General features: G+C 44.3%; 1 protein-coding gene across 15 annotated transcripts in view; it reads right to left on the reverse strand.

Moving 5' to 3' along the window:
* The window catches only part of LOC144930129 (uncharacterized), a 208,657-nt gene that overhangs the window by 44,523 nt on the left and 136,409 nt on the right, over positions 1 to 27,725 (reverse strand). For 3 of the 15 annotated variants that reach the window (XR_013635226.1, XR_013635222.1, XR_013635221.1), the window contains one exon: positions 21,138 to 21,211. The exons of 8 other annotated variants lie outside the window; for them this stretch is intronic. The gene's annotated coding sequence lies outside the window, so the exon portion shown is untranslated. Of the gene's footprint in view, positions 1 to 18,984; positions 20,126 to 21,137; positions 21,212 to 26,451; positions 27,460 to 27,725 lie in introns of those variants that run through there. 4 more of the 15 variants (XR_013635231.1, XR_013635224.1, XR_013635229.1 and 1 more) reach the window with 3 other exon arrangements.

Below are 27,725 nucleotides of genomic sequence, written 5' to 3' on the forward strand. Positions count from 1 at the left end.
AACCCACCAGGATTATTATAACATCTCCAGGAGTTCAAGATTCATCTGTAATTAAATGTTATGTCATGTGATGAAACCTCCAGGAATATGTCCAACCAAAATTAGCAACCTAATTGCGGGTGGGATGTGTGTGTCGCATGGGTCCATACTCTTGGGTCTGATTTCAGGATAATGTCCCTAATTTTTGTAAAAAGAAAAGGAGTACTTGTGGCACCTTAGAGACTAACCAATTTATTTGAGCATGAGCTTTCGTGAGCGACAGCTCACTTCATCGGATGCATACCGCGGAAACTGCAGCAGACTTTATATACACACAGAGAATATTCACAGAATTTGTGAATATTCTGTGTGTATATAAAGTCTGCTGCAGTTTCCGCGGTATGCATCCGATGAAGTGAGCTGTAGCTCACGAAAGCTCATGTTCTGTGAATATTCTCTGTGTGTATATAAAGTCTGCTGCAGTTTCCGCGGTATGCATCCGATGAAGTGAGCTGTAGCTCACGAAAGCTCATGCTCAAATAAATTGGTTAGTCTCTAAGGTGCCACAAGTACTCCTTTTCTTTTTGCGAATACAGACTAACACGGCTGTTACTCTGAAACCTAATTTTTGTATATTTTTTCCCCAAAGTTTCCCCTAGTATGAAAGTTGCTCTGTGAATTTAATGTGTCTGAAGTATTTCTCCTAAAAATGTAAAGAAGAGTCAGTTTAAGGGAGAGATGAAAAACGTATACTTCTAAACAAACTTTTATAATCCTACTCAACCAGATTAATTTCTAAAATTGCCTTTTTCAGGTGACTGCTTTATTTCTATTTGACCAATATCCCTATCCGCATCCAACTTTAGAGAAAACTTCTGTTAATTTTGAGTTTCAGTACCAAGGTACTGAGAACTGCTACCCATAGCCAGGGCCGGTTTTATTGTCAAACACACACAACTTCCTGTTTTCCCAATAGCATATCTAGGTACTCCATCTCCTGGATCCCACAGAATATTTCCAACTCCATTTCACCTCACTCACCTAATGTTTCTCTTCTGCTCTACACTGACTGTCCCAATGTCCCTGCCCAGTTTCAATTTCGGAAAATTCTCAGTAGGTTGCCAGGAAGAACCCCCTCAGTGTCCTCCACAACCCTTCACAAAATTTAACTGCACTTGTTATATGGAAACTCCAATCTCCCATTTGTATTCCCAGTCACATCATCCATGGGTGTTGTTTTCCTCCATGTGATGACCCCTTCACATTTCAGTTAGTTAAGTTTAGCAATGATGTCCCTCAAAATTTATTCAATGGGAGCTGCAGGGTTCAGCTCTGGAAGGTGTTGGGAGGAGGCCATGGGGAAGTAGCCCAGGGAGTTGTAGCTGTCACGCAGCTGTTACAGGAGCCACTGTAGACAGCTGCAATCCACAGGGCCCTGGGCTGGAACCTGGAGTAGAGGGTGGGCCTGGGTTCCCCCCATCCCTCCAACTCCCTACTTGGAGGAGTTCACCTGGACTGTGGGTTCCACCAGAGGGGAAGGTCTCTGGCCTGTTCCCTGATCCACTAGGTGGATCAGCAGAGATTGTGGGGATTGTTCTTCCTTTTCCCCATGTTGGCCAGTGATGAGGTTAACTGAGTGAACGGCAGATTTGAGCCATGAAAGTGGCCAAACTGAGGGCTGCCGTGAACCTCTGAGGCGAGCAAATCTGCCAATAAGTGCAGGACCCACCAAGGCAGAGGAGGAACTTTGTCACTGTACCCAGATTTAAGAAATTTGGCCTATTTTTTTTATTCCTCTTTTTTTGACGGAACTGTCAAAATTTACTGATGTTGAAGAGTAAGGCCCCAATCCAGGACACCTTGACTTTGAGACTACTCATGTGCTTACAGTGCATTGCTGAATCAGCCCCTAAACAAGAATATCCAGTACCTTTAGAGCAGTGGTGGGCAACCTGCAGCCCGCGGGCCACACGCAGCCTGTCAGAGTAATCCGCTGGCAGGCCGCAAGACAGTTTGTTTACACTGACCGTCTTACAGCCAATGGGAGCTGCGGGAAGTGGCGTGGGCTACAGGGACATGTTGGCCACCATTTCCCGTGGCTCCCATTGGCTGGGAACGGCGAACCATGGCCACTGGGAGCTGTGAGTGGCTGTGCCTGCAGACGGTCAATGTAAACAAACTGTCTTGCGGCCCACTAGCAGATTACCCTGACGGGCTGCAGGTTGCCCACCACTGCTCCAGAGATTCCAGAATGATATAATCACGGTTTAGAAAATTAGGAGGACTAATAGAAAAAACTATGACCTAATGAGGTACATTGTCAAGATAGGTTTATTAGACATCATTAAGTCAAATGCAACCATGGTGTAATCCCAACAGTTTACACAAGCCATGAACTGGGCCCATTGTTTTGACTATATTTTTCACTTTGCGCATCCATAATGCTTTCTATTTGAGGAGCTTCAAGCCCTTTAAAACATTAATTAAATAAAGTTTTGCAATCCTCAGTTAGATAGCCACTATTATTCCTATTCTAGAAAAATGGTAAAACCAAGGGTAGAGAAGGTAAGTTGTCCAAAATCACACACTAAGTCAACAGCAGAGGCCAGAAACAGAACCTAGATCCACTGGTTCCTAGTCTGATGCTTCAACTATTATACAGTATTTCTTCTCAGATTAAAATAATTATCTATGGCCAAAAAGATGCAAGCACCACAGTAGCAAACCACCAACATCTCTATGGCAAAGGGAATAGAACTCATGATCTCTGGCTCCAAAAAGAAAGGTAAATCTCACCAAGTGAGCTCAAAGAAGCAGGCTTCGGTGAGACAATACATATATTAACAGATCTGGCACAACCAGTCAAAAGAGGCCAAAGATAAAAGGCCTGCCTATCACACAAGCATTAACTCACATTAATGTACCGCGACCCCATTGTGTAATCTTGAGTCAATATTGACAGTACTTTCAATCACCCCTGTAATAGAAGAACAGTTCAGAGACTAAAAATAAACAGCATCATGTGGGTTAATACCATTGTTCACACAGACATTCCCCACAAATGTTAAAATACTTTAAAAAAAAAACTATCATGCTTAGAATTAAGCCATTTTGATCTAAAATATTTTACACCAATGCAACTTCACTGACTCCAGTGGACTTACTTCTGACCTACACCAGAGTATCAGAGCAGAGTCAGGGTCCTTTCCCAAAATAGCATATAATCTAATTTATGTCTTAATTTAATGAATTATGAAAATCAATATTGGAGAGCAAGGAAGTTAATTACTGCTATGTCTTTATTTCCCCTTGTCCCAAATGCCTAGGTCACTGAGCACACTCAGTTCTTGGTAGGTTGTAGGTAGCACACTCAGCTCTTGATAGATTATTTACTATTTATTACAACAAGCATGAATGAGATGATGACAGCTTCTTTGCAATTATGCCTGACCTTAACTGACTGGAAGCTTTTAGAGCCCAGGGCAATATTGCACTACATAACCTAAGAACTGTAATATTATTATCAACTGCTACTTTTTTGTTTATTTGATTTATAGCAATGAGTTGTAGACACCACGTTGTGTAATAAAACTCACCCAGGAACCAAGAATTCATTACATGCTCTTCAAGTTCACCTATGTGGGGTTTTATGAAATACACACCTCTCGTCAGACTCTCCTGCCAAAAGATATAGAGTTGGAAGCCCCAAGAAGAGGGGATGGCAGCTTTCACTTCCAGTGATGAGCTTTCAAACTTGCCTGTATTTCTTCTGGAAATAAATTCTCACCTCAGGATCGTGAAAACTCTCTGGGCCCTGCTTGATTCCATTTTACATGAATATAAATGAACTCATTCTGATACAGCCAACACTTCCCCATTTGTTTCCCTTTGTTTCCTCTCTGGAAAGAATAAGAAGCCAGAATGGATGAATGAGCACTACAGCGAAGGTCACCCAACAGATGACATCTTCTTTACTCCTTATCCATATTTAAGTGTTTGAGTGTCAGAGGAGAGATGTGCACTTTCTCCCAGCCATATATATTATTTAATAGGTTATTTCCTGCCCTGAAGCATTAACTCAAGCTCTGGGTTAGTCCAAACAGTGTTTTAACCCACCTTTAATCTCCCCCCTCTCCTTAAACACACAGAGTTATAGCCACATTGCAGCAACTCTTAATAGGTGCATACTCAGTGCTCCTGCTATATGTCACCTAGATGTAAGCGGGGGAACAGTCCCGCTATTGTGGGGAACTTTCCTGGCTTCTGTACTACCCCGGTGAAGTGGGCTAGTGAAAGGATCTGAGTCCTTGCTCCCACTTCCTTTACCCAGTGGCCTCCCCTTCCACTCTCCTGTCTGGCAGAGTCCTCGTAACCCCAACAAGGCTGGGCCCAGGATTCCTGGGGGGCTCGACCCCCAACCCTGCTGTGGTCACCTAGGACAGGAGCGAGGGTGTCCCCACTCCAGGGTACTCTCTCTGCACTGGGCACTCCTCTGACCCACTGATCATTACATACAAGTTAAAGCAAATGCAAGTTATTTAATCAACAATTAATTCTAAAAAGAATAAGGAAAAATGGGAAAGGGTTAACGGAAGCACATCACCCCGCTCTGTGGCAGGGAACATCACAAACAGTGTCTCTGGAATGTCAGGGCAGTTCGCAGTCTGCTCCTTGTAAGTCCCAGGCCTTCTTCTCCGGCCCTGGCTGTGCTGCAGGGATGCCTGTGGGTTGGACACTTGCTCTTGTGGTGGCCTCACGCTCTCAGGCTCTAAGTAGTAGGACCCTTCTTCCCAGTGTCACCCCCGCCCTGTCGGGGTTACGATCCAAGCCTGGCCTGCAGAGCCTCTTGGCAGAGGCGTCTCCCTGTGCTGGGCCCGCTGCCCAGGGTCCCCCTCGCTCTCCCCAGCTGCCCACCGCACCCAGCTCCGGACTGCTCCAGCCCCAGCTCCACCACTCTGTCTCTGCACGGCTGCTGCTCTGCCTCCAGCTCCCTGGGCTGCTCCTTTGGCCCCTCGGGCTCTGGCTGCTACAGCTCCGCTCCCAGGACAGGTCTGCTCTGCAGGCTGCTTCTGTGACTCTGCTCCCAGCACTGACCTGCTTCCTGGGCCGATTTCCTGGCCCCTCTGGCTCTGGTTGCCGCCACTCTGCTCCAGGGCAAATCTGCTCTCTCTGGCCTGTGCCTCTAGCTTTGGGGCTGCAGCTCTATAGACCACTGGACCAGGTGGAGGAGCTGGACGAGGCTTTCTTCCGGCAACTCATGGAAGTTACTAGATCCCAGGCCCTGGTTCTCATGGGAGACTTCAATCACCCTGATATCTGCTGGGAGAGCAATACAGCGGTGCACAGACAATCCAGGAAGGTTTTGGAAAGTGCAGGGGACAATTTCCTGGTGCAAGTGCTGGAGGAATCAACTAGGGGCAGAGCTCTTCTTGACCTGCTGCTCACAAACCAGGAAGAATTAGTAGAGGAAGCAAACGTGGATGGGAACCTGGGAGGCAGTGACCATGAAATGGTCGATTTCAGGATCCTGTCACAGGGAAGAAAGGAGAGCAGCAGAATACGGACCCTGGACTTCAGAAAAGCAGACTTTGACTCCCTCAGGGAACTGATGGGCAGGATCCCCTGGGAGAATAACATGAGGGGGAAAGGAATCCAGGAGAGCTGGCTGTATTTTAAAGAATCCTTTTTGAGGTTACAGGGACAAACCATCCCGATGTGTAGAAAGAATAGTAAATATGGCAGGCGATCAGCTTGGCTTAACAGTGAAATCCTTGCTGATCTTAAACACAAAAAAGAAGCTTACAAGAAGTGGAAGATTGGACAAATGACCAGGGAAGAGTATAAAAATATTGCTCGGGCAGGCAGGAGCGAAATCAGGAAGGCCAAATCACACCTGGAGTTGCAGCTAGCAAGAGATGTTAAGAGTAACAAGAAGGGTTTCTTCAGGTATGTTAGCAACAAGAAGAAAGTCAAGGAAAGTGTAGGCCTCTTACTGAATGAGGGAGGCAACCTAGTGACAGAGGATGTGGAAAAAGCAAATGTACTCAATGCTTTTTTTGCCTCTGTATTCACGAATAAGGTCAGCTCCCAGACTACTGCACTGGGCAGCACGCATGGGGAGGAGCTGACCAGCCCTCTGTGGAGAAAGAAGTGGTTCGGGACTATTTAGAAAAGCTGGATGAGCACAAGTCCATGGGGCCGGATGTGTTGCATCCGAGAGTGCTAAAGGAGTTGGCGGATGTGATTGCAGAGCCATTGGCCATTATCTTTGAAAACTCGTGGCGAACAGGGGAAGTCCCAGATGACTGGAAAAAGGCTAATGTAGTGCCAATCTTTAAAAAAGGGAAGAAGGAGGATCCTGGGAACTACAGGCCAGTCAGCCTCACCTCAGTCCCCGGAAAAATCATGGTGCTGATCCTCAAGGAATCAATTCTGAAGCACTTAGAGGAGAGGAAAGTGATCAGAAACAGTCAGCATGGATTCACCAAGGGCAAGTCACGCCTGACTAATCTAATTGCCTTCTATGACGAGATAAGGGGAAAGCAATTGATGTGTTGTTCCTTGATTTTAGCAAAGCTTTTGACACGGTCTCGCACAGTATTCTTGCCAGCAAGTTAAAGAAGTATGGGCTGGATGAATGGATGATAAAGTGGATAGAAAGCTGGCTAGATCGTCGGGCTCAATGGGTAGTGATCAATAGCTCCATGTTTAGTCGGCAGCCGGTATCAAGTGGAGTGCCCCAAGGGTCGGTCCTCGGGCCGGTTGTGTTCAATATCTTCATAAATGATCTGGAGGATGGTGTGGATTGCACCCTCAGCAAGTTTGCAGATGACACTAAACTGGGAGGAGAGGTACCTACGCTGGAGGGTATGGATCGGATACAGAGGGACCTAGACAAATTAGAGGACTGGGCCAAAAGAAATCTGATGAGGTTCAACAAGGACAAATGCAAAGTCCTGCACTGAGGACGGAAGAATCCAATGCACCGCTACAGACTAGGGACCAAATGGCTAGGTAGCAGTTCTGCAGAAAAGGACCTGGGGTGACAGTGGACGAGAAGCTGGATATGAGAGTCAACAGTGTGCCATTGTTGCCAAGAAGGCCAATGGCATTTTGGGATGTAGAAGCAGGGGCATTGCCAGCAGATCGAGGGACGTGATCGTTCCCCTCTATTCGACACTGGTGAGGCCTCATCTGGAGTACTGTGTCCAGTTTTGGACCCCACACTACAAGAAGGATGTGGAAAAATTGGAAAACGTCCAGCGAAGGGCAACAAAAATGATTAGGGGACTGGAACATATGACTTATGAGGAGAAGCTGAGGGAACTGGGATTGTTTAGTCTGCGGAAGAGAAGACTGAGGAGGGATTTGATAGCTGCTTTCAACTACCTGAAAGGGGGTTCCAAAGAGGATGGCTCTAGACTGTTCTCAGTGGTAGCAGATGACAGAACAAGGAGTAATGGTCTCAGGTTGCAGTGGGGGAGGTTTAGGTTGGATATTAGGAAAAACTTTTTCACTAGGTGGGTGGTGAAACACGGGAATGCGTTACCTAGGGAGGTGGTGGAATCTCCTTCCTTAGAAGTTTTTAAGGTCAGGCTTGACAAAGCCCTGGCTGGGATGATTTAGTCGGGGATTGGTCCTGCTTTGAGCAGGGGGTTGGACTAGATGACCTTCTGAGGTCCCTTCCAACCCTGACATTCTATGATTCTCTGCTCCCAGGACAGGGTCTGCTCTCTCTGGGCTGCTTTTCTGGTCCCTCCGGATCTGGCACAGCTCTGCTCCCCAGCTTAGCTTGGGCCCCTGCTTTCTCCTTAGCTTGGCCGCACTCTGTCTGACCCAGGCAAATCCAGCTCACACGGAGGACGGGACCTCCCTGGCCTCCTGACTCTCTGATTAGCCTGCCCACCCTGTCATTCAGGCTGACCTGGAGCATTGGCCTCTCCCCATTGTTCATGGGGACTATCAGTCTCAGGGTCCTGATTTCCCATAGACCTTTCCCCTTTTAGTACTGGGAGCTAGCCAACCAAAACACCCCCACTGAATGTTAGTAAGGGGGCAACAGTCCCCTTACATAGATCAGACAGGCTCTTCTGAAGTCAACAGTGTGTGATCCCGTTACTATACACTAAAGCAGGTGAAAGATCGCCATCTCCAAACTCCAGCTGAGCCCACTCTAGCTCTAAGTGCTGCCACCAGAATACCTCATCCAGAACCTTTCCACCATCATTTTCATAATGTAGAACTCTCTGAGGCATTCAGCACCCAACAGGATCGATCCCTCAGTATACCTCTGCTAGATTTTAACATGCAAACAGCCAAGAATGGAAATTTGAGGCTAGCAGCAACATACAAATGAAAGGAGAGCTGACCAACGAAGATCTAACACCACAGTTTAGCGGAGACAACAGTGGTTGCACAGTGCAAGGGAGGCCAGAATTTTGCTCCATGGGAACAGAAGAACTTACATTTCATAAGAAGCTCTTCTCTTCTGCACAGAACACCCATTTATTCTAGCGTTAGTTCTGTCTAGAGCACTTAGGAGCCCTGAAATAGCTGGTGAATCTGACAAGCAGTCTGGAAATTAAACTTCTTCTTGGATGCAGTTAGTATCTTCAGATTTAAATTATTTGAAGTCAGACATACTTTCAAATTTAGCCAAATTACAATAGCTATAAATGCTATACTAAATGCTTCTGTCAGTTTCCTGTGCTGAAGACAAAGTTGAGTCTTTTTTTTTAAATTTTAATAATGGATAAGAAGTAGGAGTAACGTCAATAATTTATGCTAGGGGACTTTGCTGATTTTACAGTGATTTGAATGCAGTTAACGTTTAGATAGGGATCTGGTTACAAAACACTTTTCCTCAGGTTTCAATGATTCATCCTCTGACTAATAGGTGCTCATGTACCTAACAGCAAAAATATTCCCTCAAACCCCCAGCAGGAGGCCACATTTTACTAAAAGTGGTCACCCAGGTCCATAATCACATCAGTGTAGCATGCAAATCCTGTATAAAAAAACCAAACATATTCAGTGAACACAAACCCATCTTTCATTCTTATGTTGCTTTGAAGCAGCAGCGCGGGGCAGGAATTTTGGTTCCAATCACTTCCAACCATATTGATACTGCAAGGTCACTGATCAAACTGATTATTGTAAAGTTTTTAGTACAGGTGGCACTAAATGCAGTTTAATGCTAGCCCAAAGAGAAGAAAACAAAAACAAAACATAACAAAAAAAAAACCCAACTGTCAAACTTCTAGGCCATGGAATGGGAGCATGAAACACAAATACAGCATAATGCAGCAGTATAGCGCCTACAATTGTGTTCCCTACTGCTTGGACCAATGATTTAAATAGCCTATTACTTTTTCACAGCTATAGGAGCTCTCTTTTACCTTGACTGATAGAGGCCTGTACTTTGGTGTTGAAGGTTCCAGGTTCAATCTCCACTGACAACAGTGCTGTCTATGTTTGTTAGTTACAACAAGCAACAGTACTTACCGTAAATCAGGGGCCCCCAACTTAATTCAAACAAGGAGAAAAATGGAAATTAAGTAGGAATGTGAAGGTCACAACTATTGGAGCAGACTGCAGACACACGGAGACTAGTGGTCCCAGAATACACTACTACAGAAGTACAAAATGCACATGAACTACGAGGGGCTCAACCAGACAAATAACAGAAGCTCAGGGCATGTCTACCCTGGCAGAGTTACAGTGCCGGCAGTTACAGCGCCACTCAGAGAGCGCTGAAGGGAAACCACGGTTGTGTGTTCACACTGTCAGCTGCCTGCGCAATAGCGTGTTCACACTTGTGGCACTTGCAGTGGTATTCGGAGCGGTGCACTCTGGGCAGCTATCCCACAGAGCACCTCTTTCTCTTCTGCCGCTAAGAGTTATGGGAAGGCGGAGGGGGTCGCAGGTCATCCTGGGTCCTGTCGCAATGCCCTATGATGCATTGCTTCGCATCCCAGCAACTCCTGTGCTTCCGTCTGCATTTGGTGCCAACTTTCAACCATTTGTGTACTGTGCGCCGTGCATCTTCAGGCTGCAGGAACAGATTCCGAACTGCTGACTAGTATGTTGCTCACTCTAACACGTCACGAGTGGCAGTGGAGTTATTCCTTAAACTACAAAGGCAAAAGGAGTGCAGCATTGATCTCGCCACGCATAGTAGCTATGACACGAGATTGCTTGTGGCATTCACGGAGGTGCTGACCACAGTGGAATGCCACTCTTGGGCTCGGGAAACAAGCATTGAGTGGTGGGATCACATCGTGATGCACATCTGGGATGACGAGCAGCGGCTGCAGAACTATCGGATGAGGAAAGCCACATTCATGGGACTGTGTGATGAGCTCGCCCCAGCCCTGTGGCGCAAGGACATGAGAACGAGAGCTGCCCTGCCACTGGAGAAGTGTGTGGTGATAGCACTGTAGAAGCTGGCTACTCCAGACTGCTACCAATCAGTTCCTAATCAGTTCGGAGTGGGAAAGTCTACCTTTGGACTCATGTTGATGGAAGTGTGCAGGGCCATTAATCACATCCTGCTCCAAAAAGCTGTGACTCTGGGTAACGTGCGTGACATTGTAGATAGCTTTTCACAAATGGGCTTCCCTAACTGTGGAGGGGTGATAGATGGCACACACATTCCAGTTCTGGCACCAGACCACCTAGCCCCCGAGTACATTAATTGGAAGGGGTATTTCTCAATGGTTCTCCAGGTGCTTGTGGATTACCGTGGGCGTTTCACAGACATTAACGCAGGCTGGTCCAGAAAGGTGCATGACGCATGCACGTTTCGGAACACTGGTCTGTTCAGGAAGCTGCAAGCAAAGACTTTCTTCGAAGATCACCATAGGGGAAGTCGAGATGGCCATTGTGATCCTGGGAGACCCTGCCTACCCCTTAATGCCGTGGCTTATGAAGCCATACACGGGGCAACTTGACAGCAGTAAGGAGCGGTTCAACAACAGGCTGAGCAAGTGCAGAATGACTGTTGAGTGTGGTTTTGGCCGTTTAAAAGCCCGCTGGTGCTACCTCTATGGGAAGGTGGACCTGGCCGAAGACATATTACTAAGCTTATAGCCGCATGCTGTATGCTCCATAATATTTGTGAAGGGAAGGGTGAAAGCGTCACCCAGGGCTAGACCGCAGAGGCTCAGCACCTGGAGGCTGAGTTTGAACAGCCAGAAACAGGGCTATTAGAGGCGGACAGCGTGGGGCCATAAGGATCAGGGATGCCTTGAGGCAGCATTTTGAAGCTGAAAGTCACTAATATTTGTTGCTATGCTCAGGAGCGCAGTGCTTGTAATGCTAACAGGTGATTGGTGCAGACGATGTACTATGTGGGTTTAACATAATTGTACACTGCTCTGAAGGGCTCTTTTTGCTTTCAATTAATAAAGATTGCTTTCAAACCAACACAATTCTTTTATTAAAAGACAACAACCGGAGGAGAGAGTAAAAAAAACCAAACCCATCAGCAGTGAAGGGGATGGGGGAAAGGCAAGGTCCCAGGAGGAGGAGGGGTCCCAGGACGGCTAAGATTTGTGTATGTCCAGGGATCATATCCAACCTTCTCCTTTGGAGTACAATACAGTGAGTACTGTACTTCAGCAGGGCCAAACTGCAGAGGGATGGGTGTTGAGTGCGGTGGATAGTGGGAGTCCGCAGGACTGGACTGTGACGGGGCAGGAGTGGAATGCCGCGGGTATAGACTGGAGCCAGGAGGTTGATAACAGTGTGTTGGCGGTGTCTGGGGGGAGCATGGGAAAGAGTTTTGCGACAGTGGCTGAAGGGGAGGGCGGGCACGGAGCTGCTTGCTTTGAAGAACTAGTATTGCCTGGAGCATGTCTGCTTGGCGCTCCGTAACCTTTAAGAGCTGCTACATGGCTTAATTTTGGCATGCTGAGTTCTCCTTTCGGTCCCTCTTCTTGCTGTCTCACCACTCCTTCAATTCCTGTTTTTCGACAGCGGAGTGCATCATAACCTCACGCAGAAAGTCGTCCTTATCTCTTCTTGGCCACTTTCTAATTCTGCGCAGCTGTTCGGCCACTGATAACAAAGAGAGAGGCTGGGCTCCCAAGGTCATCTCTGTGAAGTTTAAATGCAACATTTTACAGAAGTAGTATTGTCTGCAACACAGAGAACATTGATTCAGTAATTTAAAACAGAGCCAGTACTCACACACCTTTCACTAACTGGCTGCCCAGGCAAGCACACATGAGCCACAAGACCCCCAAAATGGTAAGTAACTGCAGGGGCAGGTCTTCCCCGACCCTGCTGTACATTGGGCACATGGCTCTTGGGGAGAGCCAGCACTGTAGGGGGTAGGACTGGCAATCATTCCTGTCCTCACACTTTCCACAGCATGTGATCATTATGGAAGATATCTCGCTGCTGAGGGTGAGCAGGGAATCAAGGAAGGGTCTTCTCCAAGCCTGTGACTTCTGCCCTGGCTTCTATGTGGCTCACCTGTGTGCAGCAATGGTCCTCGTCCATCCCCCCATGACGGCACAGTGGCACGAGAAAGTTACTGTTAATGGGGCAAGAAACAGCAGCTCTGCCGAAGAACCTGAGGCAGCGGATTGCCCAGTATCTCCACATGAGTTTCCTAGAGATCTCTGAAGGAGATTCCCGTGAAGTGAGGGAGTCAATCAACAGCCTGTTCTCCTGCTCAGACTAGGCATGCGGTGGGAGACAAGCCTGCTTTCTGCAACCCTCCTGCTCCCAACAACTCGCTTCAGCAATTCCCAAAATCAAATCCATTTACCAGGGGCCTCCTCTCCTCTCAACTGGCACGCGAGCCACCGAAGTAGCCACAATGGTTTTCGCAGTGTAGGAGGGGTCGCCGCCGAGTATCGCGTCCAACTCTTTGTAGAACTGGCAGCTCGTGGGCGCAGCACCAGAGCGGCGGTTTGCCTCCTGCACCTTGTGGTAGGTGTTCCACAGCTCCTTCACTTTGACCCTGCACTGCAGTGTGTCCCAATCATGGCCCCTTTCTGTCATGCATCGTGAAATCTGTCTGTAGGTATCATAATTCCTATGGCTGGAGTGCAGCTGGGACTGGACAGCCTCCTCTCCCCAAATGCTGATGAGGTCCAGCAGCTCGGCATTGTTCCAAGCGAGGGATTGCCAGGTGCGTGGAGCAGGCATGGCCACCTACAAAGATGTGCTGAGAACCTGCACGCATCGCCGAGCAAACAGGAAGGGGACTTTCAAAATTCCAAAGGCATTTACGGGGTGGGATAATGGTTGGTCACTCAGGGCACAGCAGTAGAGTTCAAACCAATGAGCAGAGAGGCGAGAACAGGCATTGTGGGACGCCTCCCGGAGGCCAATCACAGCACTGTAATGACCCCGGCGTCTACACTGGCACCTCAGCACTGTAGCCCCGGCGCAGAAAGCTCTACGCCTCTCGTCAGGGTGGTATTTTTACAGCACTGCAATGGCACAGTTTCTGTGCACTAAGTGGCATGTCAGTATGTACACCTCGGGAGTTCCAGCACAGAAAACTGATTTACTGCGCAGAAACTTGCCAGTGTAGACAGGGCCTCCGAAATAAAACCACATCAGCCAATCCCCACTGTGGAAATGCTGTGCATTAAGAGTAGTTCAGCCTGCCTGTCACAGCAAGGAAGGATGGATGTGTATGGAAGTTTAGAAAAAACGAAAGAAAAAGAAAAAACACAGGGGGTAGGAAGCAACGTTAAGGCATATTTGAAGATTTACAACATAATTAGCAGGCTGGGGCCAGAAGGGAAATTCCTCCTCAAAGGTTTAAGTGGACAATGAGTTTCCCTGAAACCTCCAGGAGGTGGTTCCCAGCTCCTCTGCTGGGAAAACAAATGCTAGAAAAATGGTTTCAGTTCATTACTGACCTCAGCTAAAATCTTAGTACCAGTGAACTCCACTGCAGATCAGCGTGACTTCTTGCTTCAGTGCGGTACAGTTGTAAGAACACGTACAGCACACAATCCCACTTTTTTGAGAATACAGCTGTCAATATGCCACTGTGTTCAAATCAATGTTTCAACAGTCACAGCAGGCTGATCAATCAGATTAATGCTTTAGGGCCTGATCCTGTATTCCTGACACAAGGAAAACTCCCACTAATTTAACTAAAAGAATAGGAGTACTTGTGGCACCTTAGAGACTAACAAATTTATTTGAGCCTATTTGAGTCTCCTTTTCTTTTTGCAAATACAGACTAACATGGCTGCTACTCTGAAACTAATTTAACTGAAAGCGTTGTGTATGTTATTACTGCAGAATCAGGGCCATGTAGTATAAGATTTAAAATTCCACGAGAACTGTAGCATGGACTCATTCCCCATTGTTTATAATAGTCAAGAACAATGTTTCTCAACCTTTCTTAGGTTCACGACCCCTTATTCTAAGACAAAAATGTTCATGTTTCCCTTACAGATTTTACTTACGTTTATAGTTAAATGTATCAGCAATCACAATACTAAGCCTACACAGGACAATTACGACAACAACTACTACATTGAACCTCACAAACACTGAAGGTTTTATTTTCTTTGCTTTAGAACTGTAATGAACATTTTCAACATCTTGTAACACCTGACTGCCTTTTGTGACCCTATGGGGACATGACCTATTCGTTGAGAAACAAGAATCCAAGTCCTGTAATACTAGAATACAAATCTACAATCCAAGTCCTGTAATTTCCTTCTGATGTGATCCTTAAAAGTGTGAATTTGGTAAACTCCCTGCATTTCATATTTAAACCTTAACTGAAATTAAAATGTTATCAAGATTCATTCAAAAAGTCTGGATTATCATTTATACTAAGGCTTTGTAGTGTAAAGGGGCCTTAAAGTGGACACAAATGTAATTTACATCCACTTTAAGGCCCCTTTACATTGTCACAAGTGTAAAACAGCCGTAAATAAATCAAATCAGATCTAGAGAGTTCCCTTTTACCCTTCTTGCTTGCAATAATACTCATCTTACTCCCTTTGTAAAGTGACTGGATAATTATGAAGCAAAGAAACAAATTTAGGAGGAATATATCATTCATTAAGGTTTAAGGCCCAGTTCTGCCACCTTTCTCACATTAAATAGTACCTTACTTCATAAGTAGCCCCATTCAAATAATTGATTACACTCAGAATAAGGTACTGCTCCCCACAAGCAAGGGTGTCAAAAATCAGGCCCTAAGTGAAGACGAACATGAAACAATCTATCTGCAGTTTAAGGGTTAACTTCTTAAAAATCAGAAACCCATTCACTATATGTGAAAATGCACAACTGCCACAGGAGCACATGCAAATCAGGTACATGCATGTGTAAAATGGGCATTTAGGAATTTATCCTTCCTCCCCTAATTTACGTATGCAATCTTGGTAACTGTACATGCATGGCACCTTAACATCTAAAAGTAATTAAAAAACATTCTTGGAACTTACAGTGCTTTATTATTGGTACAGCATCAAAAATTCAAATAGTGATTAAAAAATACCGAAGACAGGAGAACCTCACCAATTCAAACCAAACTGGGAACTGCTTCGCAAAATTACTGAATTTTACAAGTTAGTAAGCAAATGAATAAACACATACCAAAAAGGGAAAAAAGCAAGGAGAAACTTTCCCGCTTTGTTCATTTATTTGAATAACTTTGGTGTAGTCTTAATTCTCCATAATATTCCTTTATGTGCTAGTGAGCGTACTTCAATATATTTTGTATAAACCATGAAGTCTAATACAAAGACCTCAATTCACCACCTGCTATAGGGGCAATGCCCCAATAATACTGACTGAATAATATAAGTGCATGTCAGTGAGGTTTTGCTATTAGAAAAAATACCTCTGCCCTCAAGAACTTGCGCCCTATGGGCCAATTCCTGTGTGGTGCCGAGTGCTCTCAGTTAATGGTAATATAAATAATAATGTTATTAATAATAAAAATAATAATTGAAGCAGAGGGCAGTAAACACCTTGCAGGGAGTGCTCAGGATCTTGCAAGAACAGCCCCTGACAAACAAAAAACAAAACAGGACCACAACGCTCAGCAGAGGAAGGAGAGGGGGAAGAGACCACCTTAGTGAGAACAGACTGGGAAGGACAGTGGTAGAAGGTTTTAATGAGATCTGGTAGAAAATTTTTCGAATTTGGAAGAAAATGGAAATTATTTTTCTTTTTCCAAACAGTGCTAATGTAAAAGGGAGATCTAAAGGGAAAGAATTCATAAAGCTTCTGAGAACCCGAGAGTCCTCTGTGGACATTGCTATGCGGATATAAATTTGCGTGCTTAGTTGTTTGATAATATCGTGATGGGTGCTAGAGTAAAAGGAGAGGCCTCTGCTGGTATGTGGAATTCACTTTGCTATTACAAAGTGTCGTTCAGATATAAAAGGTAGTTTGTTATAGAGAAAACACTGGCAAAATATTTTTTTATAGCAGCTACCATCTGAGGATTTTAAAGAGCTTTAGAATCATTAGTGAATTCTCCAAGTGTGTGCAACCCAAGCATTATCCACATTTCACACACAAGGAAACTGAGGCACATCGTCTCAGTGATTTGGTGGAGATTACACAGTGAGCCAGTAGCAGAAACTAGACTAGAAACCCTGGCTCTGTGATGCCCAGGATCATCTCTCCTCCCTAACTGCATTTATTGATCTGCAATATTGATGGTAAAAACACAAAAATTCAACTTTTTTAAAAAATTAATTCACTGCTTAATGCATTAGACACAAAATCAACTGAGCAAAAGGGAACAATATGACCTTGTTTACCTGCTGTGTTTTGAATCTCTGCTCTCTGTTCGCTTGTGACATCCGTAGTAAATGCGTGTTAGTACATTTACAATTTTTGGCTGAATACGCTGATATGGAGTCTACCCCCTAAGCAGCCAAGCTATTTGATAAACAGAGTGAAATACACACAAAACAGCCACCTCTAAATGCAGTTAATTATTAACACCACAGTGCCATATCAAGGGCCAGATTCTCTGTGGTGGAATACTGAAATCATTAGAGTTCCACTGATGATGAATCTGGCCCAATTAATTTAATATTGTCAATTTACAACTATAATACATAGTAACACACAGAATTAGGGATTACACTATAGAAATCATATTCTATTTAATACCTATTACTCATATAATTTTTCCCCAGTCTTCTCTCTAATTAGGCATGGTTTTAAGGTCTAATCCTGCACCACTGAAATCAATGAAAGTGTTGCCATTGACTTCAATATGAGCAGGATATAGCTATTAATTTGTCACCAACAATGTGCTGTATTCAGTTTGTATACTAAATTCTTACAGTCATTTCAGAGAATGCTTTCCTTTTGATAAAACAATACTTACAGAATACTCTTAGAGAACTCGTCACATTTTTTAAAAGTCTGCGCAAACATTATTAGCGAATTGAGCTTTATCACATCCTTGTGAGGAAGGCAGTGGGAGCTAAATATTATTGTAATTGTACAGATGGGGAAACTGAGGCACAGAGCAGTGCCGTGACATGCCCAAGATCACACAGCAGATCACTGACATTAGAATTCAGAGGTTTCATTCTCCCTTTCGCATGCTCAGTACAACAGACAGAGGGGCATATTCAAAACCACTCGGCACTCGCCTAACACCACTCCAATTAAAGACAAAGTAGTATCAGGCCAACTCTGAGTGCTTCCGGAAATCCAACCCTGATCTTCTGAAGCCCTTTGCCCCATGTGTGCAATATACCAGAATATTTTTACACTTTTAGCAAGATTTAAAAAAAGAAAAAAAAAGAAAGAAGTGAGCGGGAGATGGGGGTGGAGAGAGGTTCTCCCATCATGCCTACAGGAAGCTCACTGTCTCACCCTTCCCCAACAAAACCACTGCTTCCTCTTGATCATTGCAGGCATACTGACCATTCCAGCAGATGATGCCTGACCATCAAGATGCATTCCCAACATGCAGAATTCAGCAATGGGATATCCCAGATCTGATACTATTCAGAACATTTGACAATCAGTTCCTCGTATGTACACGACTTGCTAAAACTAAGACATGGAGGGGAGGGGGTCAGGTCATGAAATCTGCCTCATAAAATAAAAATACAGAAATTCACAAATTAAAAGATTTCTGGCTTAGTTCCAAATGCAGCCAACTAGGCTGCAAATATAAACATAGCAAGATCTGAAGGATTTCCGTTTGCCCTTCCTTCCTCTCCCCATAGCAATGTTTTGCACAGGCATAAGGAGAGTATGATTACTTGAGGGTATTTAAGAGACATTCCTAACACTTCTACTTCAAATACCAGCCAAGAAAAACTTTCCTTCTGAGTTTTGAGAGCTAACATATCGTTCTTCACATAACCATAAAAACTAACACTTGCAGCTAGGGACCAATAACAGTTTCCATAGTCTGTGAGAACCATCTTTTCAAAATTAAATGCTGCCAATCCTGCAATTTCAGTTTGTATTTATAGTTAGTGAACAATAAGAACATTCAGTATCAGTAAGTCCCACACTTCTGAAATTACTTACCTAGAAACAGGTCACTCCTACAGAAAAACTGGTCTCAAGAACTTGCTCACCAATTTACTGCAATGTACTTTCCCCAACATTGAAAGTGCTGGCGATCTCACTATCCCTTGATCAACATCTATCTTTACTATGTTGATGATTAAAACAAAAAAGCAATTATGGGCCAGATTCCAACTGCTGTTCTGCTGATGTAAATCTGAAGCAGCTTTGCTTCCTTCAGTGAAGTTACTCCAGATTTGCAACTGTGGAACTGAAATCAGAATCTGGCCTGTGATATTTTATACTATATTAAAAAAAAAGTAATAGAAAAGGAACTTGCTGTTTTATAGAGCTATGAAAATTTCCCCATAAGGCAATCCCATGACAGTGCCAATGCATTTTATAGAGCAGAAATTAGATATTAGCTATTGTAAAATTACAAGCCTCAAGTCTTATAATATTCAAAAGATCACCAAGAGAGAGAGACAAAAACACACACATAGAGTAAGTTACCTCGATTCTTGTTGAAAGGTACGCAGCCAATACAAGGCACAAGGCATGTTTTCGGCCGTTAATAAGAAGAAGCGCAAGCAAATGAACAGCTTTCAGATTAATCCAAATCGTTTTAGTTTCTGTGCTGCAGTTTCACCACTCCCACAGAGTAATCGGTACACATACTTTATAGTGAAAGCAAAGTTCAGGTCATAATTAGAATGGGAGGAGACCAAAAAAACCCCAGTATGCTCGTCGAAGCATAATTCTTGCTGGTTTGTTTTAGAGTCGGGGGGGGGGGTAGGGGAGGGACACAGAAGGAAGAACAGGGCTGGTGGGAGGGAGGGAAAGCAGACGGAGGTGTTCTACAAATACTTATACTTTATCTACATTTTATGTGATCTGAATGGTAAGACCAGGAAGTAAGAGAACTTTTAAGTGAGTGATTTATGGAAAGATTATCACATGTATGACAAGCAGAACAAATTATGGTGCCAATTTTTCTCTTGGTTACAGTGGTGTAAATCTGGTGTTAAAGCCACTGACCGATTAATTTCTTTTGGTGTAAATGAGATCAGAATTTGGCCCTGTGTAAAGACACTGGGGGAATTTTAAAAGAGAATTAAAATAGTGAGGTATATTTACTTTTGGATACTTGCCACATAAAAGTACATGCATTAATAAAGAACAGGTTATATATAGTAAAGTAAAGCTGAGAGTTGAAAATACAAAAATGAGACAGCACAGAACTCTTGCTTCCCTAGCCATGTCCAAGGCAAAGAAGAGAACACAGCTTAACTAGTTAAGCAATTGTTGCTCCAAAGGTCAGTTCAATATAGGAATTGCCACGCTAGATGAAACCAATGGAACATCTACCGATGGTAGATTATTTGATACACCTCTATCATGTTTCCTCTTATCTGTCTCCTCTCCGAACAATCTAACCTCAATCTATTTAATCTCTCACCTCATATGAAATGTTCACACAGTTCAAGATATTAAAATCAGTTTTAAATAGTCAAAGACAGGACTATGCATAAATGACCAACTGAAAATTACTTCAGTCTATAGAACAGGAGGACTTGTGGCACCTTAGAGACTAACAAATTTATCTGACCATAAGCTTTCGTGAGCTACAGCTCACTTCAACATCCTCACTGCATTTTCCACTTTATGCATCCGATGAAGTGAGCTGCAGCTCACGAAAGCGTATGCTCAAATAAATTGGTTAGTCTCTAAGGTGCCACAAGTCCTCCTTTTCTAAATCCAATTTAGTGTCACATGATTAATTACCCCCCAGGACAGCATGGCATGTTTCATCTAGGATCATTAGTAGCACGCCATTAGGTGCTAGATGCGAGAAGGGTTATTTGGACTAAGTATCAGACACTAGTAGCGCTTCTAGCCTCAACTGCTAATAAGTACGGAAGTCAGAAGCACTCTGAAATTGCAGCACTTCTGCTGTTAACTGTAGAAACAGCTGTCTAAAAGTGGTACATGAGAGTATGTGAGGGTATAATGAGAAACAATGGTCGTGAGATGGTGTAAATTCTCAGATGGTGTGAATTCGTTTAGATCCACTGCCTTTAAAAGTTTACACCAGCTGAGGATGTGGCCCAGTGGGATGACAATCTGCACTTAGTCTGTTATCTGAAAAAAATACTAGCTAACGAGATCTAGTAACCTGTGGAATACTCATCAAAGGGAACCATGGAAGCCTTCCTGCTCGGACATAATTCGGCATTTCCATAGGGTAGTGGAGGGCTATATGTGTCCTAATAGACCCTTTCCATCTCTAATTTGTGAGTTTCTATGCTAGGTTGGGGGAGGGAAGACTGTGAGGCAAGTGGGCAGGAGAAAGAGGAGTGCATGAAAGGGGATTAAATAGGGTCTAAGGAAGAATGGCAAAGAACGGGCAAGCAGAGTAAAAAAGGAAGAAGCAGAAAGAAAAAATAGGGAGGGAGATAGAAGAGATGACAGAACAGGAGAGAGGAAGACACACAAGAACAAAGAGGCAAAATGTGGCTCACCAGAGGCAGCATCCCACTGTTAGTGACAGGCCAGAAGCCCTGCTGCCTTCAGAAAGCCAGCTCAGAAAACAGAAGGGCCAGAAGCACTGAGGAAAGGCTGATTCATCTGACCTAAAACAAAATTAAAAACAGTGCAAGCCTTACTTTTAAAATGGTAGCCTCTTCTAGTTCAATGGGAGGGCTCTGCTTTCTTGGGCAACAAATTCCTGATTCAAAGCCTACACAATGCAAAGCAGGTGTTAGAGTCACAAAATGACAATTTGTTTCATTAGGCTGGAACTGTGTATAATGAGCTTGTTTTATGTTAGACTGTAAATTATTAAATAATTGACTAATTATACATAACTGGACCATACGATACTGTCAAGCCTGCCCTGTGATTCACTGACATGTAACTTTGCTGATATGTTTAAAGGTGACCTGCAAATCAAATCAACATCTACTTAAACTCATAATAAATTCTGAGGGTCAAATTATGGCTGCCCCAACAGGAGTACACTGTGGAGGGATTTTTTGGGGGCGCGGAGAGGGGAGTTTGCAGAGGGCACAGGGGAGCCCTTAACACAGTTCTAGCTCTTTAGAATCATAATAACCTCACAGTCTGGCTAATGGGAGCATTCACTATGGTATTAATTTAAGTAGATGGAAACACAGCAAGCGGTTTGCAAATCACTTGCAGGCTACTTGCTCAACACATTTTCCTGTTCTCCAAACAAGTCACATCTCCAAATCCACTTGTGTGTGATGGCAGAGCTCAAGAAAGGACCAAAAATAAGCAAAACTAATGTAAAGCCCTCCAGTAATTTTTATGATATTGTCCAAAATAGGTGGATCTACAAGCGAAATTCTGAGCAGAAATGAAGGCTCAGAATTCAGAATATCTTCGCTGGACTAACTCCAGCCTCCTCAGACACATAGTGAATATGGTTCTAGCTGAAAGACTCTGGAGCCGTAAACCAATGACTGGATCATTATGGAAACACCCGCCCTGAGTGATTCTATATTAAAAACTGTGTTGCGCTAAAAGAGGATTTAAAACTCTCAAACACATGAAACCTCACACTGAACAGTTTCAAGATAATACCATCTCAGTAAGATCAAACTTGACTTCCCAAGACCACTGACATACTAAAGTGTCCTGCCAGGATTTTCACCAGTCAAATCAATACAAAACCATTCCTGTTGGACATTTTTTTTTTCAGTCAATCTTACTTTTTGTTTTGGGGACCCCTGAACTTAAGGGCCACATTCATGGAGCTCAGGTTTCACACAATGTTTAATACTTCATTACAATTTGAACATTTGGGGAAATTTTCATAAAGTATACCAAAACAAAGATTTTTTATCATGTGGGTTTTTGTCACAGATGCCAAATGAGCACCGCACCTTCATGGACAACTTCCTTTCTCCATCAGTGCTTACCTGGCTCTTCTCCTGATAGATTTTTTAACTAGCCCCTCGCCTGAACTTTCTCTGTGCTTCAACCAATTCATTACTCTTCTGCACCTTCAAACTTCTGACTAATCTTATACGGTTGATCAGCAAGAGACCCACTGAAAGAGTCCTGATAAGGTTCAATCGGACCAGGGTTCCTCTCCAGTAAAGAACAGGAGATTCTCCAGATAGAGAAGGTGTCTCTTCCCTAGTGGAATTCAAAGTTCTGCTTCACACTTAGCTTTGCTGGCAAGCATAGACACCAAGAGTGGGTGCTCTGGGGCTCAAAGACCCACGGGAAAAAAAAAAGAGGGTGCTCATCACCCCCAAACTACCAGTAGGTGGCAGGAGCACATTCATGGAGCACAGTGGAACTGGAAGGCAGAAAGCACCGACCAGCAAAAACAAAAGTCAGCGCCGGTGCCGGCTCCTATCCCGCTCCCTTGGCCCTATCCAAGTCACTTACCAGGGGCCTCCTTCTACACCTGGGGAATTTCCTCTGATTAACCAGAGAGAAGCTTTGGTCCAATGAACTTCACCAGTTCTGATGGACTGGAACTTAACAATAAAACTCCCTCTCAGTTGCAACATATAACAATCCACAATGCATACATCCAGTGCCTCATAATCACACTCAAAATCACACTCAACCTCCCCTCTCTAACCTCAGAATGTTTTCTGCAGAAGCAAGACATTACACACCTTTAAAAGTAAAAACATGCCTGTTGTTAAGACCTTAACCATATGCGACCAGAGATAGGCTGTGTATCTGAGTGTGATTTTCAAGATCTGGATATTATGGTATTTAAGTGGAAAGGCTTGTAAACCGAGGTTTGTCTGTATGTTAATGCTGCTTTAACTGCTAATTCTCTTGATTTTCAGTGAGTGCAATGCTACGCAATGTACTCAAACAACCTTAGGTTAAGCAATTTTTGTGTGTGTGTACGTTTGTGTAACATTTATGGATCATTTCTACTAGCACTACTGATGAAGGAAAACCAACTCTTATCAACCCTCTTAAATCCCAAACGATTAGCAGCGCTTATCAGAATTCAGTTGAAAAATATATACAGTACACAGGAAAATTACTCTGGCATCATGATTACAAAAGACTTTTCCTAAGGAAAACTGTCTTCGGTTTTCACAAAGCCACTAGCCAAATGCTTACCCCAGATACACACCCACTCACACACCATATGAGTGAGGAGACATAACAGAATGGAAATTGTTGAGAGGGGAGCAGCATTCTGTGGACTGGACCATGGATGTAGAAGTGGGAGACATCTCACATGTGTGCTTTTTTTGGGTTATTGATAGCTGCATAGTGACATGCTACCTGCTAACAGTGATGCAGGAGAGTACAGCTGCATTAGCCTGTATTACATACCCCTCACTTCCCTGATGTACATTCCAAATTAAAACTGCTTTAAAATGAAATTTTAACCACCAATGTGAGTACATTAGTCTCCCATGTAGGTCTGTAATTTTAGCCCTTGCCTACGCTACAGAATTACTTTGATATAACTATGTCGCTCAGGGGTGTGAGTAATACTGACCTAAGAACTGGTGTAGAACTTCTCCTGCCGACATACCTACCCTCCTCTTGCGGATGTGGAGTAATTAAACCGACGGGAGAGAGCTTAGAGCAGCTGTGTGCAGCTGTGTCCATGCAAGTTTGTAGTGTAGCTGTGTACTTACTATCCTCACTTTCATCCTCCTCCTCCTTTCTTGTGTCCTCCCAGTGTTGTTGACTCCTCCAGATATCCTGGTCTTTACCTCAATCACAAGTTCTTACGTGAAGCGAATATGGGTAAAATTTTATATTACCCAAGTAATTTAGGAATCTATATCCCATTTTCAAAACAGATTTAGGCACTGAGACAAACGCCTAAGTGTAAAACTTTTCAAAGTGGGATTTAGGCTCCTAAATCACTTATGCACTTTAGAAAGTTTTACACTATTTGCTTGGTGCAGGGCTATGCACCTCTATGGAGCTAAATAAAAAGCGGTAACAAATACAAATGAGTGATAATCTTGGTGGGGTGGCACACTGGATTAGCTATCTGGAAGGTTATCTGGATTCTGGTCTTTCAACACAAATAAAATCTGCATTCAATATGGGACTCCCAGCTAAGAAGGCAACCAGAGGACTTTCAGTGAAGAGGTTTATTAGGTTTGCTTGCACTGCTATACTGAATTATACCCATTTGTTTCCCCACTGCCACCATCACATGTGAAGGAAGGAAAGCAAGTTAAAAATTCTTCCTAGACTAATCACTCACAGGAGAAAGAAAAATAAACTGTCACCCAATAGCTTTCACATGCATTTCTACCACCTCATCCAAAATGTAGGCCAGAGAAGAGGCCTTAGTCACTTTTCCGAGCAATATTAGAATGTTGACTGTACCCACTGAACGACTCATACTCAAGAATGGAGGTGCCACATTGTGAATTAGGACCAGGAAATCAAACAAGGAAGATGGACTGCACAGAGTTGATATGAAAAGTGGTAACACAGAAAGGGTGGGGATATCGAGACACAGAATGATTGTGCTTCAGTGCCTAATTGTGGTTTAATTCCTTAAGAACAAAGGAAGAGTTTCTGCATGAAACAGCTAGCAGAGTATGCAGGGAGTCACATCCTGTTCAAAGGGCTGCTGTGTCACAGATGCTGAAACAACAGGGCTGTCACATGCCAAGGGACATTTTCAGGGTGAAGAGGAGGGAGGCCCGTACCGAGAAGGAGAGTGGATTTATTTAAGAAAACATTTTGGGACGATATCATTCTCCATGTGAACAGGACAAGGGACTTTGATCCATAAAATATACATATCTTACGGAACATGCTGGTAAGAAAGCACTACCCACACACAGGCCTTCTGCCTCTACACTGCTTCTGGGGCTCCATGCCTGCCCCATACCCTCATAGCACACTGCTGGCCAGGTGGCTACTGCCCCATGAAGCCTATGGTAGAGCCATATCACAGATGGCAAGCGTGCCTAAATTAATACTCAGATGGTCCACAGCAAATCCCCACAGGACTACGGTAGAGATACAGTATCTCTGTCGCCCACCCCCCATCCATCCTTTCTCCCTTCTCCATGTCCTCAGCACTACCAAGGGCCTATTTGCAGGGTCCTGATGGCAAGGATAGGGGGAGGATCATTCTGTAAAGGCAGCACTCCCCCTCCTATGCCCTGCCACGCCTGGTTGGGGAGTCACCAGGTTATTATCCCTTCCATCCACTGAGCTAAGATAGTGCTGATATGCTAACTTCTAGGTATGTATAAAAAACTGGTTCAAATCATGCAGCTAGCATTGTAGGATTTGACCCACTTCCTTTGATTATGAATGAACAGTAGTTTGTGGGGACGAATCCTGAAGTCTGCATTTAGGCAAAACTCCTGTCAAATTTAGAGTTTTCCATGAACAAGGCCTATGCACTCAGGCCTATGGTTACCTAAATATATTAAGGGAGAAAGACAGCAGGCATGCAGTGAGTTAAAAATAGTTATCTAGCACTGAGAAACAAGCAAACAGAACAAGTTGTGCTGAAGAGGAATCTAAAAGAAGGATATAAAGAGGATAATTACATTTTATTTTGCTAGAGATCAGTTTCACACTCAAGGCAAAAGGCAGGCAACAGACTGAGAAAAAAACTATTCAATATTAAGGTTCTTCGCAAAGCTAGTTTAGCGTCTAGAAACAAGGGCCAGTTCTCACCTCACATCAATTTTATAGGACTGTAATACCACTGATTTCAATGGAGCTACTTTCACCATGTAAATCAGCACTGACTCAACTGAAGTAACGCTGGCGCGGGTAAGAATCAAGCCCATATCTAATGACAAGAAGGGAAAAAGTTTCCCCACTTTAATCCTTGTACCTGTGATGTCGGTATTTCCTCAGCCCTTTCCTGGCATCAGTTGCACATGTAAATTTCCCCGGAGTGTCTATGCTAAACCTGCAGTTCCAACAGTTACCAAAAAAAGAGCAGAAGTCCATCTGCGTTTTCAAACGTACCCTTCCCGTATGGATGGAACTCCAGATACCAGTGACTCATGCAAAATTCTGTTCACTGCACAGAACTCTTCTGCGTAAATTTCAGGTGCTCAAGTGTGGATATATTCAAAGTCCAGCACAAAACAACCTCTCACAGGCAAGTCAAAGTTGAAGTAATGTCAGCTTTTTGTCCTATTTCCTTCTGAAGGCTACAACTGCGTCATGAGTAAACAAGGTGTACCTTTGCTCTAAATTACTTTCATTGTATTGTTAGTTGATGATTCATTATAATTACGCAATCCTGAGCGCTTCAGAGCCCTAAGAATCTGACAAGGAGCTATATGCATGTATTTAAAAAAAGAGAAAAGAAAAAACTTACACATATAATGGGGACCAAAGAAGAATGAAAGTTTCTTGCAGTCAGTGAGATCTTTCTCAAGCACTGAGAACCTGATCCAAAGCCCAGAGTCAACTAAAGTCTTTCCATTGACTTAACAGGCTATGGAACAGGCCCTAAAAAATTAGAGTAAAATCCAACACTATTCAGTATCAGTATGATCCCTGGCAGTTGCTCCAGAAGCAAGTACCTCACAGGATTCAATCCCAGATACTCGATTTGGACATAGGGTATTTCTACGCTGTAATTAGATACCCACGGCTGGCCTGTGCCAGTTGAGGCAGGCTTGCGGGACTTGGGCTAAGGGGCTATTTCAGGGATCAGCAAACCTATGGGAAGCAGAGGCCAGCACATTCTCTCGGCCCATGCCACATCCTGCAGCCCCCATTGGCCTGGAACGGCGAACCGCGGCCAGTGGAAGCTGTGGATGCTGCAGGTAAACAAACCATACAGGCCCGCCAGCGGATTTCCCTGACAGGCCACATGCCAAAGGTTGCCAATCCCTGGACTATTTAATAGTGTTGTAGACATTCGGACTGGGGCTGCACCTCGAGCTCTGGAACCCTCCCACACTGAAGGGCCCTAACGGCCCCCTAGCCCAGAGGTCCCCAAACTTTTCAGGGTCACACCCCCCTTGCCCTTGTCCAAGCCCCCCCTCCTGGAGCTGGGGCCAGGAGAGGGGCCATGGCTCCTAGGAGGGGGAGGGGACATGGACGGGGAAAGGGGGCTGAGTCTGGGGCTGGGAACATATCTGTGCTAAGGGGTCGCAGCTGGGGGTGGGGCTAGGGTCATAGAATCATAGAATATCAGGGTTGGAAGGGACCTCAGGAGGTCATCTAGTCCAACCCCCTGCTCAAAGCAGGACCAATCCCCAACTAAATCATCCCAGCCAGGGCTT

Source organism: Lepidochelys kempii, chromosome 1 (assembly GCF_965140285.1).
Source record: "Lepidochelys kempii isolate rLepKem1 chromosome 1, rLepKem1.hap1, whole genome shotgun sequence".
Lineage (NCBI taxonomy): Eukaryota > Metazoa > Chordata > Testudines > Cheloniidae > Lepidochelys > Lepidochelys kempii.